Here is a 14,898-nt window from a genome sequence, read left to right on the forward strand (position 1 = left end):
TGGCTGCAGTCCTCCTGGAGTTCTGTTGGAGCAGGGATCATGTAGAAAGGTGTAGTCTTCCTCTGAAGATCCAGCTGTTCCTCTGGGAAAATCCAGTGGAGAAAGCCCTGCTGGTGTTCCAGAATCTCAAGATTATATCTGGGTAGAATGCTTGGCTCTTCCCTCTGGCCAAGGAGCATCTCACAATGGGATGCTATAGTTCTTATCTTATAGTTCTTATCATGCAGTGACTTTCAATAGCCTATTATCAGCAGATGTCTCCCTGGAGGGAGGAGTGGTTGTGGAAGAGATAAGGAAAACTGCCCACTTAACAGAAGACAACTGCCATACAGATGGCAAATAGAATACAATTTACTTTACAATCCAGGACACTGCTCCTCCCTTCATCCTGTAGGAGTGACAGTGTAGGCACAGAATTTCAGCCCTACTGTATCTATTTGGTGGTGGAAAGCCAAGTTTCAAACCTAATAAGCAACTTCAAACACCTCTCGCCAAGGAATCTGCTGTGCGGAAGGGATGGAAATTTCAATGAGAGCTTGTCTGAAGTACAGATATTTTATTTTATTTTCAGGTAACATGGAACAACACACAAAGCTAAACTCCAAACATGCTTCTTTGTTCTTTCAATTTGAGCAAGGCTATAAAATCTGTATTAAAAGTTTAGGGTGTAAGAACAGAACACTAAAATAATCTATTACCAGTTATTTCTTTTAATAAAGATTGTATTTCTAATTGTTTCCTATAATTTTAAAGTGTTATGAGTAGAAAAGTTGTCCATTTTTTTTTTTTTTGCTGCTAAGTTAGAGTTTTAACTATTTGTTGTTAATAATTTCATGTTGTAATCACCTGTTGTAAATAGTTTTTCTTTAATTATCTGTTGTTGATGGTTAGAAATCCCTCTTCGTTGGGTATCCCCTGCTCCCTGCTGCACTCGGGACTGAGGAGGAGGTGAAATCGGAGCCGGTATGCAAATGTGGGGAGCTGGTATGCAAATATGAAAATACCTCACCAAATCTAGCAAGAAAAACCCCTAAAACAACCAGCCACCATGGAATTAAGAGGTATAATGATGTCTAGAGGTGAGGAACTGAATCCAGTGTCTGTTAAGATCCTTATTACCCGTCACCTAAATCTCCAGGATGTCGGCTAGAAAGAGGACCTCGAATCTCAAGCTGAAGAAATGGAATCTGTTGACGCTTTCATAAGGTGTGCTGCTCTGGCTCTGATTGTATACCACTGGACACAGCTGCAATTATTCTCCTCCTCCATGCTTGTCCTGGGAGCAGTCGCAGCGAGTGCGTGACCCATCAGTTCGCCCCACCCAAGCTAATTTCTTATTAATAAAGGCATTAAATAAGGAGAAAGATCTCCTGCCCTATTTTTTTCATAAAGCAATTGGCCTTTCACTGAACTTCAACAAATGAGAGCTTTGAAAACACAGCTATTAAGAGAGATTAATAACAGCTTCTCATCTCTTACCCCAGGAGCCCAAGATATTCTCCCATTATTGCTATTCCTCTCAACATGCAGAATTAAAGAAAAGGGCATGAGGACATGGAAGCCATTAGCAGTTCCCAATTGTAAAGATATGGCAAGACAAGCAATAACGTTTTGTTTCAAAGCATAGTCCATTTAGTCCAGTGAAATTATTTTAGCCTCTAAAATCGTAAATCCACTTAAAACTAGAAGTCACTGAGCATCTAAGCTGCCAGGCAGCACTAGTACAGTCAGATGCCTTCTGACACTTGCAAACCTCAGTGTTAACAGATCTGCTCTCTAGTGCTTATGTCTTGTTTCAATGCTCTCTTTCATGAGTATTTATTACTAACAAATATAATCCCTCTATACTGCTTGTGTAGCTACAGTATTTTGGGTATTCAAAGAGTTAGATCCAAGTAAGATTCCTTCAGAGCCAGGTCACAATAGTGCTAACACAACATAATTGCCCTGAATATATACAACTTCTTGCTGAATCTATACAGCTTCCTTTTATTGAGAAAGATAAACAGTGAGCAGTTATCAAACACCTGTATCAGATATTCCCATGTGAGATAAATACTAAGACTTAAATAGACACAGCTATCTGTTTTGGAGGCTACTTGATGTTTACACAGAGAAATCCTGATAATTTTTCTATGAGAAGTACAGCAGCTAATGTGATACAGTACATCTATAAGGGAGAATGTTCAAAGCAAATTATCTCTCTTTGGTAACATAACTGTTTGTTTTAAATCAAGACAAGGTTGTCACCTCTTTTGGATCAAGGTTAATCTACTCATAGCCATTAAATTCACACACATGCATTATCAAGGATCTATTTTACAGCTTCTCACTCTAATAATTTGAAGCATTACCAGCTGAACATGACATTTTTTATCACAGATGCATAAAGGATTTCTACTGTTCTGTCTAGCTTCCAGGCTATACATTGAGCTGTTCAGGAACAAGATCAGTAAGAAATTTTAACAATACAGCAAGGCAACGCTATAAAAACATGGGAAACCAAGGCAGATTGTCCCACTATTGGGTTTTTTCCCCCAGCAGATGATGGAGAATATTTCTGCATAGCAACAGTGTTAACCTAGCAACTCCAAAAGCCCAGGTAAAAGGTGACCAAGCTAAGCCTCACCACTCCCAAAGGCTAGAAATTATTGCATGATGAAGCCCAGCCCATATTCTGCTTGCTAAAAAGCTGAAGTTTTATTCCATTATGTCAGAAAAGCTACTACAAATAGGAAGCCAGGTATGTGGGTTACATATTTCCATATTTCCATATAGTTTCAGTTCTTTCACATAGGCTGTAATTTGCTGGAGGGTGGCTGAAAGTACAGTTCCAAATCATGTCCATTTAATGTCTTCTGTCAGAAGGAAAGAAGTAGGGGCAGAACCGCCTTAGGAAGAGAAGCCTTTCTGGAGCTCCCAGCTGTGCTGAGGCCATGTGTTCTTCCACATGCTTTCCCAGGATCAGCACTTGATCTCCCTCATCTCTCCTGGGAGTTTGTGTCCACAAGATCCCTGTGAGGAAATTCTGGGTCCTTTGGCTGTGTGAAATGAGACATTATGTGGAATGTTTGAACATGCTATTATTTTTTACTGTGAATATAAGACACTTAACCTTCATCCCTGTCTGGTGCCTATGCTGGTCTTCATAAAACCATCATTTAATACAAAAACACAGAGGTGACCAAGGCCTTCATGAAGCTTTCTGAGCTGGCATTTATGCATACCCTAACCTCTTTTAGTAACTAAGAGAATTTTAACCTTTCTTTCTGAAATAGGCAAAGGGAGGTCAGATCTTTGGCATAGTAAATGCTCCTCTTATTACCATATCTCTATACCAACTATTTCAATCAGCCAGGCCCTCCTACATGTTCAGAGTCAAAGCGTATTAATGTCAGAATCTGCAGTTCTGAAGGTAATATAGGTTGGAGAGAAGTAAAGTATTTTAAAATACCAAAATAATGATGAGGGGTTAAATACCATTATCTATCAGTATTATCTTAATTTTAAAGAGTGCACACATAGGCACTGTAAGAATCCCTTTGCCCTTGGAAAGGATTCTAACTTGCTTTAACATGACAAGAATTTTCTTAGTCTTTCCTCAAAGTGTTGGAACAATCCTATAAACTTCCTGACTTATCTTGCAAATTAGTTCTGCAAATACAACTCTAGAGGCTGGTTCTCCCTATGCCTCCACTCTCTTAATTTTGCTCAAGGAACAGCGGCAGCAGCTGAGGACAGAACGCTGCTGTTCTCTGCCAGGGAAGTCTTCACCATTCCTGCCAGCAGCAGTAAGTGCACTGAGTGTGCCAAGACAAATGGGATCCAGCTGTTTTAACACACACCCACAAACCAGCTGGATAGGGCACTGCAAGTGGAGTGGCAGGTCCAGATACTTTTGTTCTCTAGATATTTCTAAATCTTGGAATAACTCATGGAGAAGAGGCAAATGTTGTTATGTACCGCAGTTTGTCTGACAATTTGGAGCTTGGCAGAAACCCACATGACTAAAAGCTACAATCAGCAGCTTGGCATTGGACCATCTAGTCATTACATCTAGTCCCATCAGACACCATCCCTGTGAGAGAGCTATGGGCACTGTAGAAGCAAAGCATCTTTTATGATGCAAATTTCAAAGTCACCAGAAGTTTTAATTGAAGAAAACTTCTGTTGCAGGTCATCTGCCTCAATGGGGTTCCAGGTCTTCAGCCTGATTTGTAGTCTGTCCCATTTCCATCATACACAAAATTTTCAATTGTCCACACTGATCTCCTGTGCAATACACCTGCTGACAAATCACCCTTTAATATTAGTGATGGTTAAACAACTTTCTCTCTACCTGCTCCCAACAAAAGCAGATGACTGAATTTCTTCCATGTAATCAGATTTTTTGGCTGCCTGGCTCCAATGAAGCCTTTTACAGTCACCTATAATTTTGCTTGTTTGGCAGTCCAGAAGGCACAAACTAATGAGAGGAAAGATGTGTACTAATGTCTTTACAAATACATTGATGGGTGAAAGTATGGCTGTTACATCTTTGATATGGGTCTTAATGTCTCTGCTGACTTTGGGCAGCAGGTTTGTTAGAGAGCCCAGACATCTTGGCTCCTGAAACAGACAAGGGGGTCTGCACAAGGCTAAACTTAAGGATAAAACAGTAGGTTCAGGGGGCATACGTGGTAGGTGATTCAGGAGTTTAGGATAAAAGGAGGCTGTGCCCTCCCAAACCCGGAGAGAGAAAAGCCTGCGGGCATGTGCCCTGGTGGACTCTCTCCCTTTACTGGAATAAAGGACTCCTCTGTTTCCTTTTAGACATATACCTCTGGTGTTTGTGGATTTTCCTGACAATTACAATAGCTGCCATTCTGCTTTTGGGTTTTTAAATTGACTGAATGGCTGCTGAAAATGTTTTTAGTTTAAGTTCCTTGCCTGCTGAAAAGTATAAGATGAAACACTGAAATGCACAGCTTGCTTTTTTTTCTCCCCCCAGAATAGAAATAGTTTGTCAATACTCTTTCCCCAAAGGAAAAGAAAGCCCAACAAAGAATTAAGGTCTTGTGATAAATGAGTAATGAAATAGTTGACTCTCACAATTAAAGGGCAAATATTAGGTATATGCTAAGAGAAGTTTTATAGATTTATAGTTATGTTTCCCCCTTTTGCATTGTTTTCATGGGATGGCTGGGGAAGCTAGGGCATTTGGGAGGGTCGGCTCATTACTATGGCAACACCTGATCTCAAATCAAGATGTCAGGAAGTGATCTCCACCACTGGACAGCGAAGAAGAAGCAAAGAACTTTAGGAGGGGCCAAAGGGTTAAAAGGTGGAACATTGTGTGGATGAGCACGTGGTGGGAAAAATCCTTTGTTCCCAGTGCCATAATATTGTCCCTATGCAGTCTTCTGCTGTATTTTTGATAAGGTTTTAATAAACCTTATACATTTTTTGAAAGGGAGTATCATTTCTCATAGTCTGAAATATGAAAGCACAGCAACACATTTTGGAAAGGCATTTTTCTTATAGTGAGTAAATTAATATGAAGTGTTGTCTTGGAGTGAATGTATTCCATGATTCCATGTATTTTTGGATAGTGTATTCTACAACCATCTGCCTTGTGCCCAAAAAAATGGTTTTTGTATCTTTAAGGCCAGGGACCAGTGTGTATGGGGCCAGAGCGTGCATTTTGAAGCATCACTGCCCCAGGTATTTCATGTCTCTGGGCAACGTGTTTTTTGCTTGGCTGAAAAGCTGTTTTTTGGCCCAAGCTTTCCTTTGCCTTGGTGCAGAGAGGCTGCAGTGGCAAGCCTTAGACTGCCCTAAGGTGAACTGAGCAGCTACTGTGTCAGAGACTTGGGACTCTGCGCAGGCAGGAGAGAAGCAGCGCTTCTGTGGTCCAAAGCCCTGTCAGCTGGGCCAAGAAAACACACTGAGCCTTCAGCCCAGCTGTTTGTGTGGAGCCCTGCTGTGGGGAGGAGATCAATCTGGACAAGCCACTGGGCTTACATCTGCTTTGTCATAGCCCCAGTTGGTTTTTTCCTTTCCTTGAGAGAAAGGCCTCATCTTGTGCCGCATGTTGTGAGTGGGTATTTCTCTGGCCTTTTGGGTCTTTTGTCCCAGTGTTTTCACATGGGGTAAGGTCTGACAGCCTTAGACCACCCCACCAGCACCAGGAGATGTTCTTTTAAAACCAGCAGGTCAACATGATTTTAGGGTGGCTTTGTTCTGAACAGACCTAAGGAATAAGAAGTGGCTCTGGTATTAGGACCTGTTATCGGTAGAGCTGAGGGTTCTCAATATTTTCTTGTCATCTCCTGCTGCCTTGCCAGTCGTACCTGCTGCCTTTCCTATGGCTGATACAAATACAGCTGAGGAGGTGCTTTCATTCCAGAGAGCAGACTTGGCACACTTCCATCTGCCTGATGTTAAATTTCCTGACTTAAATCTCTTTAGTCAAGTGTAAAGGGGCTGGAGGATGCTGTGTCCTACAGTAAAAAAATGCACACCCTGAAGACAACAGACACTTGAAGTCTTCTGGGTAGCATTGGTTGTTTCACTTTCAGAGCATGTTTTGGAATTGCCCTTTCTTAGCAGGGGACACAAGCAGGTTCTGTGTAGCCCAAGGGTAGCCTCTCACACCATCATGTTGGTATTTTTCTCAATAAGTGGGCTGAAATAAATTTACACATGTGCTAGTTTTCTGTGGGCTTTAGCAAATGACCTCTTAATCAGCCAAACTGAGCAAAAATGCAAGCAAAAAACGTTCCTTTGCCTAAGAAACCAACGCAGAAAGCTCAGAAAAATCCATTTGCCCTGGCAGAACAGAGTATTGCATAACGTCCCTGAGTACTAGGGAGCGGGTGACTTTTCATCATCTTTATCTTTCTTTAAAGGCTGTCTCAGGTTCAACGGGGGGCTACAGATCTGGGAGATGCAGCTGGCGCCACAAGCAACAAAAGAAAATAGTAAAATGGTAAAAATCTCCAGTGGTAAAGTAATGGATCAGCTATTGGATAGAAAAGAATCTGACATGATTTCAGATTTCATTTGCATGAGAAGTGAGAAAAAAACCTTCTGAATAGTACTCAAATATCCTCATATATCAAATATACTCATTTATCCAGTATATGAGTCAGTCATCCTTTTCTCTTCCAAGTGAACTCCCTACAGCAAAATTACCTAAATTAGGGTACAGGAAATTAGGGTACTGGGAAACCGTAAATTTTTTTTATCCAGTGTCTTTACAAGTGCATTTCCTGATGACTAATGACAAACACATCAGTTAATAAAGGATTTCATTTTAAAAGGCCAGCTGGGCTCAGATTAAATATTTCTTCTGAGAGAATTTCAGTCTTAAAATTCCAAGCTCATATTAAACTGTTCTTATGTCAACCCACTAGGGTTTTTTTTTAATTTTCTTTCTGATTCTTCACCCCATCCCTCTAAGAGGGGGCAGGCAGTAAGTGAGTGTCTGTGTGGGGCTTTATTGCCAGCTGAGTTAAACCATGACATCCCCAATGCTGAGAGATGTGACTTTGGGCTGAACAGCTCATTCCTCCTGAGCTAATTTTGTGGACTGTGCCATAGCCCCTGGGGTTTTTTAAGATCACAGTTAATGGGGTCTGATTTCAAAAGGGCAATTCCCTGCCAATTTTGGTCTCTACCAAATAGAAACAATTTATAAGTAGGTCCCTTTGAAAAGGCTAGGACTTAGCATTTTATTCAGTTTATTCCTCAGGAACTTTCAATTCAGGAATTGAGGGATACCCATTCCCACACAGCTCTAGCCATGCCACATTCTCCTATTGCCTCTAATTTGTCCACAGCATTTCTAAATATTCTGGGGAAAGCACCACCACTGTTTTGAACAAGGAGGTGCTAATTCATTCCAATAAGCAAGGCACTCAAACTTTGTACATTATCACCAAAAATACTTTTCATTACAGCTCATACGACAAAAAGGAGAGCATGGATAATCTTACCTGACTCAGGTGGGACTCCTGAGCTCTACCTTATTCAATGGGTCTCCAAGCACATCCTCCTGATGGACATCCATAGGAAGGTTTCCCCACTTTAGTGTTTTGAGCTTTAACAGGATTTTCTCAAATCCTACTCATCAATCCTACTACCGAACAAAAAGGATTTTCACACAAAAACGTGTGGCTGCACTTTTAAAGACAAGAAACATGGGGGTATAATTGCCTGACAACTGTGACCACCAGCAGAGAGAAGGGAGGGTTTTCCTCCTCACCACTACCAAATGGTAAAGAGGTTCCTTCCGCAGTGTGGGGGCTTTGTCATTCCTGCCCCAAAGTATTACATCAGTCTATGTATCACACCAAAAGGGAGGTGCTGAGCCCTTGGCTCTAACATCCATGCACCTGAGCTGTCCCTCTCAGACAAACCAGTATCTCTCTCCTTTTGACGATAAATAATCCATATTCCACAGTCCTGAACAAGAGCCTGTTTCACCATTCTGCCAGCCACGATCAGCCAGCCATGATCAGCAGTCAGCCCTGGAGTGCCTGGGGGGACACAGACTCCACTGCAAAACATGGATGGACATCTTCTGGCATGGATTTGCTTAATCTCCACCTAGTCTGGTGAGCATGGGCATGCCTTTCATTTCCTGGCCCTTCTACAATGCTACTCTCAGACTTCAAAATTATGAGGAGAAGGAAGCTGATAAAGCCCTACACTTTTGACATCATATCAGAAGTACCATAAGGCCTTTTTTATGTTAGAAATTAGGTGACACCATCTTTTCATGACTCATCCTGACACCAAGACTATGTTTTCATGCTCTGGGTAGCTTCAAATGAAACCATTAAGCATTATTCTGTTGAATTAGAATTCAAGAAAATCTTGGAACCATTCTGTCTGCCACGGAGAAATACCAAATAGTCAATGACAAATAGCAATGGCGAACCCACCACAATATTCCAAAGGGGAGACGTGAAGGAGCTGGATTCTATCCGCAGCAAATGAACAGAAAGTAATGATCACTGAATACAAAGAACAGAATAAAGATGCTGCAGTGATGATAATCACTTTGTTAACAGAGAACAGCAATGGCAAAGGAAAGTGCTGACAAATGAGCTTAAATTTGAGACTGTAGCTGGAATGGATAACACCTAATTTTTTAAATTAATGCAGCATCCAATTTTTCCTACTTAGACCACAAAAGAAATTGGCAGGTTTTGGAAGGATCTATCTCCTACTGAGACAATTCAATTAAAAAGCTGGTTCATTTCCAAAAACATTCCACACCTCATAGCACCCACTAAAAGAGAAGAGGAACCAAGTGTGTCTTTGAGTAAAATCCAAAGTCAACAAAGACAGAAAATCCAAAGGAGTGACAAGCCCGAGTGAGATATAGGACACATTAATCTCCTTTTGGATGTTTCTAAATTCAAAGACTTTTGAATATGGGGTCTTTATAAACCTGTATAAACCTTGAGGAAGAGGCCAAATGCAGACTTCAGATCTGGATCATATATAGTAAAATAAGGAATTTAAAATAGGACTACTAAAGTTCTATCTGATGCAGCTAAGAAACATTTAATAGTTTCATACAGAAGATATAAGCTCTACATTAAAAAAATCTATTTGCCATTAGGCCAGGACAGCATTTTTCACAAAATTATTTGTTGTCTTGGTTTGAAAGATAGGTGTCTGCTAAGGAAGATAGGAGCCTCCCTTGGAATGGAAGATACGGCCCCCTTCCCTTCAAATTATTATGATTCTGAAATTAAGTGGCTTTCAGGCAAAGGTACGAGAAAAGGAAAACCAGTTCTTTACCAGTATGTATAACAAGGCATACAAACAATGACAGTGGCTGTGACAGCAGAACCACAAACCTTGTCCTGGCCTTCTCTTGGCTACAGGCACTTTCCCATTCGGTGCAGTTCCGGTCACAGCCGGCAGGGGCGCTGGTGGCTTCCGGACAGGCAGGGTGGGTGCGATGATGCACCCGTGCCTGCAGGGGGCGGTGTGACACAAATTTCGGTCCTGTGTCTGCACGCAGTGATGATGGTTGCAGCCGGCAGGAGCGGAAGGAGGAAAGGCTTCTTTTACAAACTCACAGGGGAAGCCGATCCTGGTGCCCCTTCAAGATAGCAAAAGGAGCTGTAGCAGGAACCCTGGAGTAGCAAGCTGAGAAGGCAGGGATAAGCAAAGTCCAGAGTGGTAGGTGAGATGTATCAGAAAGGTCTGGGCAGGGCAGGAGGTGAGTGGTTACAGTGCAGCAAAGAAACCTTGGAGCAGCGGCAGAGAAACGGTGGGGGCTGGGCAGTGGCTGCCTGGCTCCTGAACAGGGCCAGCAGAGGCTCCCTTGGAGGGTGAAGGAGCTCAGAGATCCAGGGATGTCCCCTGAGGCAGCCGGGAAGATGGTGACGGGTCCTTTGTTTAGTGAGGTCAGGTGTTAATAAGGACCCAGTGCATCAGCCGCTCTTATGAGCAGAGCTCCACTCATGGTATAAGGCAGCAGAAGACAGAACCCCGCAGTGGTGGTGAATTCTTCCTACAGCAACTGCAGCCTCCTTCCCCTCTGAATGCTGAGAGACCAAGAAGGAATGCCCCCTAGCAGCTTCCCCAGTCCCCTTTTCCCCAGCCAAATTCTTTGGTATCTCTGCCCCTCCAAGAGAAACCCTCAGACAAGATGAGTGCAGCCAGTGCCATCTTCCTCTGAGCTTGGCAACTGGTTTTATCTCTCTTAAGTACCTGGTCATTATTGTCTCCTAGCAATACATATGGGGGAAATTTCCCCGAGAGAAAGAAGCAAGAGGAAGAATCCCAAACCCCAACATTTGTGCATATGTAACACAGCCCAGGAACAGCAGTACAGGTTAGACAATAATCCTGAGATTTCTTAACATTTGCCTTGCAGAGGCCTTCTGCTCAGGAAAAGGGTTTGTGCTAACAGACATTTGTTCTAAGGCAGGCAGATTTAAAAAAAAAAAACAAACACACAAAACCTAAAAAATACTTCCAAAACCCTCAAAGGAATAGTTAATAATTAAACAAAAAGTTGAATGTTTACAGACTGTAATGTTTTTCTTGTGGTCACTCATGTCACATACTGTCGCATCAAGACTCATGCACAGTTCCTGGGCTGGTCCTTGTTTCCTACCCTGCCCCAAATACTATTTGCTTGTCTAGTGATGGTGACAAGCAACAGTCAGAACATCAGCTTCTTAGAGCTATTTCTACATATTTCATATACTGTTGTTGAGGGCAGGAGGTGTTTCTCATAAAATTCCATGCTAAGCTCAAGTGAGCAAAATAAACACCATTTTCCTACGCAATCACAAAAGGATGAACAAAGATCAAGGAAGCTGGAAACAGACACTGCCAGAGAATTATAAAGTAGGGGAAAAATCCAAGAGAAATGAAAACAAAGGAGTTTCTACTTGGAAAAGAGCTGCTGATTACCCCTGGGTTACCTTGCACATGAAGTGAGCCCTGAGCAGACTAGCTAAATCTTGTGTCATTTGGCTTCAAGAGCCACCTCAATGAATGGCCTTGTCCACAGAAACCTCTCTGCTCTGAAAGGAGAAGACCTTTTGGATGAAAGTGCCACATCTGCTGCTCCTGCAGTGCTAACAACCATCCATCCTGGTAGAGTGTCATTGTGGTTGTTGACAGCCTGCTTTATAGTTCCTTCACATGCTTTATGCCTCTTCCCAAGCCACAAAGTGATATACACTCAGTAAGGAAGCAGAAGAAGTGATAAAAGGAAACTAACATGGAGACATAGTCCAGTAATAAAGTCAAATTCTTATCTACTCACTCCTTTCCAGAACATTTCCACATCCTAAGTTACCATTAGAACAGCTGAGTAGGGTAGGATTCCTTCGGTGTGCCAAGTATTTTTGCCAAACCCTATCCAAAAGCCACTTTCCTCTTGTGCCACAGGGCACATTTCCATATATTAAAAGAATATATATACCTAACTTTCTTCAGGCAAATGTAGGGTTCATTAACATCCATCACAGACTCTCAGACTGAGTAATGCCCCTGGACCAGATAGTGGGAATACTGAGCAAAAATGCACATAGTTGTAATCCATGTGTGCCTGCTTCATCTGTTTGCTTGTTTTCCCAGAAAATCAGAAGTCTGATGCTTTGTCCCACTTCACTGATTAAATCACTGCCTGATTTAAATTAGCAACCTTTGGAAAACCCAGCTATACCTTATGCAAAGCTTAGGTAAGATTAATTACTTCACTCAGAGTCCAATTTATTTAGCAATTAGGAAAAATTAGACAGTAGCTGAGTTTGTCGTTTTGAAATGAAGGGTCTGAGTCCTCGGGTCTGCTCCCAGGCTAAATGCTGGGTTTAGAACTTCATGATTACAAAGTCTCCAAACACGTACTTTTCACTGCAATTGTTTTTGCATCATCCAGCCTCCAAATAACCTCCCTATTCAACCTGTGAACATACTAATGATCAAAACAAATAAACAGGAATGTGAATCTTTGTAGTGATTTGATGCTGGCCAAATTCCAGACACCCATGAAAATCGCTCACTCGGCCTCCCCTGCCTCAGCTGGGCAGAGGAAAGAGAAAAGTTTAATGAAGGCTTCATGAATTGAGATAAGGACTGGGAGAAAATACTCCAAGGGCAGAACTGGATCATCCTAGAGGTACAAAGTGAATTTATTACTAACAAAATCAGAGGAAGACAATGAGAAGTAAAATAAGCCCTTAAAACCACCTTTTCTTTCCCCAACCCCTCACTCCTTCCCACTGACAATGCAGGGAGAAAGGGCAGCTTGTCAGTTTGATCAGTTTGTCACCCAAGATTTTCTTCCGCAGCTCCAGGGGAGAAGACCTTCCCCTGTGAGACTGTGGGATCCACAGGAGAAACATCTCCACAAACCTCTGATATGGGCCCAATCTTACAAGCAGCAGTCCTCCCAAAACTGCTGCAACATGGGTCTCTTCCCACGGGGTGCAGTACTCCAAGGACAGGCTGCTCCAGCCTGGAAGCAGAGCTCTCTCCCTCCACTGGGTCTCCCACTGGATCACAGCCTCCTCCAGGCACCCACCTGCTCTGGGATGAGCACCTCCCCCATGAGCTGTGGGTGGATTTTTGCATCCCTCAGGGATCATTGTGGGCTGTGGGCAGATCTCTGCATCCCCGTGGATCCCCAAAGGCTGTGGGTGGATCTCTGCATCCCCCGTGGATCCCCAAAGGCTGTGGGTGGATCTCTGCATCCCCCGTGGATCCCTGTGGGCTGCAGGGGCACAGCTGCCTCACCATGGCCTTTACCATGTTTCACCATGGTCTCACCACAGCCTGCAGAGGAATCTCAGCTCTGGCACCTGGAGCACCTCCTCCCCCTCCTTCTCCACTGACCTTGGTGCCTCCATGTTGTTTCCTTCACATATTCTCAGAGGAAGCTCCTCCTTTTCTCTGGCTAGAAAAAAAAAATCCTGTGTCCCCCATTGCTTTAATTTTCTTCTTAAATCTGTTATCACAGAGTCATTACCATCATCTCTATTTGGCTCAGCCTTGGCCAGCAGCATGCCCATCTTCAGAGCCATCAGGGATTGGCTTTGCTGGACATGGTGGAAGCTTCCAGCAGCTTCTCACAGAAGCCACCTCTGTGGCATCCCCGCTACCAAAAACCAGGCCATACAAAACCAACACAGTATTTTCCATGATAGTTTTCAGTATCAACTTTTCTTTCTCAGCCTGAATGTGTCACACTGGTAACACTGGTCCCAGGAAATGGCTTGTGATGCTGTGTTGAATGTTGTGACACCATTGGTGAATCTTCAATTAATGTTATTAAGGACAAACCTTGTCCTCTGCAGAAATTGTACATCTGAATCATATGCGTACACTTGCTGCATATACCCCATGGCTTTAGCGCCCTTAGACTACCACACTAGCCCTTGTTGCAGTGGGGCAGGGTGCTGGGACAGTCACTGAGGCTCTAGATCCACCCCTGAACTTCCACTCTGCCCAAGGACAGTTCCCAGCACCACTGGTTTTGTTCTCTATTCAGTGACTCCCAGTCAACAGCTACAAAGCATGGCCTTCCACAGCACACGTAAATCACATTCTTTCACAATGCTACTGGTGTTCTCTGAGAAACAGCTTTACACATACAGCACAATTCCTTGGCGCACAGGAGATGAACTACTGCTGTACAGAAGCTCTCACTGAGCATGCAGTGCACATCTGGAGTTATCAAGGTTCTGATGCCAACTTGCTTTGAGTCAATGGGGAGAGAAAGTTCTGCAGCAGATGAGGTTTTGGCCTAAAGAAATATAAATATCTGGATATCATATTGCTTGATTAGCTCACTAGATAACTTCATGTGAGACAGCTGAACAAAGTCTTAAAGAGATCACAAACATTCTGAATGCAAAGCTCTGTTTAGCGTATCAGCTTTTCTTCTGGGCCATTTAAGGTATATGTGGCCCACTTTAGGGATCATTTTAACATGGCTCTGATGTACAGAGTTTCCTTTGCCTCTCTCTCCATACTTAGTATATTTACATTTTTTGTGACAGAATTTAACAGGTGGACTGGATCTCATTTCCTCATTGTTCATCTGGCGGCACCCTTTCAGGACATTAAAAATCCCTTAGTGTATTTTCAAGTATTAAGCTGGCTGTTCAAAACAAAGCCAAGCAAAGTATTTGTTGTGAAACTCTTAATGCTCTCTGCTATCTGCAGACATTGGGGAATTTCCAACCCTCTTCAAGTTTTCTGAAAGGAATGCCACAGTAGTGGCTCTTTAATCCCAGATATATTTTATATTCACAGATTTCTTTCCCTACCTTCTTTTTCTAGGGCTAAGTGCCCACTAGCTCAAAAGAGCCCAGCCTTGTGAATGTGCATCAGGGACACAGTCTAAGTTTTCTACAAACCTATGCCCTTCAT

The sequence above is a fragment of the Motacilla alba genome, chromosome 3 (genome assembly GCF_015832195.1).
Source record: "Motacilla alba alba isolate MOTALB_02 chromosome 3, Motacilla_alba_V1.0_pri, whole genome shotgun sequence".
Classification (NCBI taxonomy): domain Eukaryota; kingdom Metazoa; phylum Chordata; class Aves; order Passeriformes; family Motacillidae; genus Motacilla; species Motacilla alba.